Source organism: Eretmochelys imbricata, chromosome 7 (genome assembly GCF_965152235.1).
Source record: "Eretmochelys imbricata isolate rEreImb1 chromosome 7, rEreImb1.hap1, whole genome shotgun sequence".
Taxonomy (NCBI): domain Eukaryota; kingdom Metazoa; phylum Chordata; order Testudines; family Cheloniidae; genus Eretmochelys; species Eretmochelys imbricata.
Genome location: NC_135578.1, coordinates 104,298,791 through 104,300,342, shown reverse-complemented (window position 1 = coordinate 104,300,342; position 1,552 = coordinate 104,298,791).

Here is a 1,552-nt window from a genome sequence, read left to right as displayed (position 1 = left end):
TATATTTTTAATATCTGTCAGCTAGATTTCATGCATCTACATGTGAAAATGCAATTTAGAGTTGAGAGACTTGTTTATTTAAAAAGATCAACAACTTTTCCTATTGTGGAGGTAAAAGGTGGAATTCGCTAGAGGAAGAGGCTAAAACAACGAGATTATGGTTTGTATGTCATTCTTGTTCACATTGTTCATGCCCACCCAGGCATAACAAAATTTTGTAATCTTTTCCTACAACAGAAATACGACAACTGTGAGGGAATAATTTTCATTTCACCCTATTGCACATCAGAATGATTGCGGAAGGGGAGAGTGCATAATGAAAGCCCTCCAACTCTTAGCACTTCGATGTGGATATTTTCAGCTACGGTAATCACTCATAAACAAGCATAAAGGATCAATATTTGTAAAATAGAGTAAATATTTTGTTACAGAAAGACACAAGGAAGTGTTGTCTTTGCAGGTTTGTCATGCTCCTTTTGACAATACGATTGGATGATGACCATAATGCAGTAGTCAGAAGAGATAGTAATACACAAAGAAGGTCAGTGGTTCATATATGGGGTTTAAGCATAAGGTTTCCAAGCCTCAACCATGCAGACTTTCTTTCTGAGCATAAAAAAACCCCAACTATCTGCAGGAATTGTGATTTGCCAGCGGGCAAAAAAAAAATCAACTAGTATTTGCGGCATAGTAACAAAGCTGTATTCACAAAATATAGGGTAGTTATTGTATTTTTCAAATTCTGGCTTGAGTACAGCTTTTTCTAAATGTTCATTGCGAAAGACAATAGAAATCTATGAATATTGAAAATGATGGTAATTATGACTTCCCCCTGGACAGATAAAAGAAACCATTAAGGGAATATAGTGCTTCTGAAAAGACTTGATTGATGACATGGGAATAGGAAGTCCTATGTTTGCCCACAGAACAATACCTCATTGGCAGCCACAATACGAGCATCCTCATCTAGCTTCCTGGAGTGTTAATTCTCAAGCTTAATTATTCAGTTCTTAATTTTTTGTCAACACCTCCAGCCACTTAGTTCTCAGATGCACTTGCTCCATATGAATGTCTGTATGTTGCTTGTCCTGACACTTTTTGAAAAACAGTTTAACAGGATATTGTTACTTTATCTGCTTTTGCTGCTGTATGTGCCAATCTGAAAGGGGGGGGAGGTGGAAGATGGGGGGAAGGGATCTGCTGATTATTTTATTTATTTATTTATTTTTTACTCAGTCTATGCTAAAAGCATGCACTCACGACAACCAGCATCGGATCAGCATACTTAAATTTAATTTTTTTCTTACATCACTGGTTTTAGAAGCAGATTACCTGGATATTTTTGAGCTAGTACCGAGTACTGAATCACCATTTTTTTGTTTTGTTTTGTTTTAATTATGTACAGATGAACTTCGATGCAAAGTTCTGGCATCTGTTTTTCTTCAGAAAAGAGATCTCTGCAGATATTTTTTACTTTTCTTTTTTTCAAACAAGATTCCTTCCATCCGCTCTTTTGCTGCATTTCTGGCAAAACCTGACTATGATGACTGTT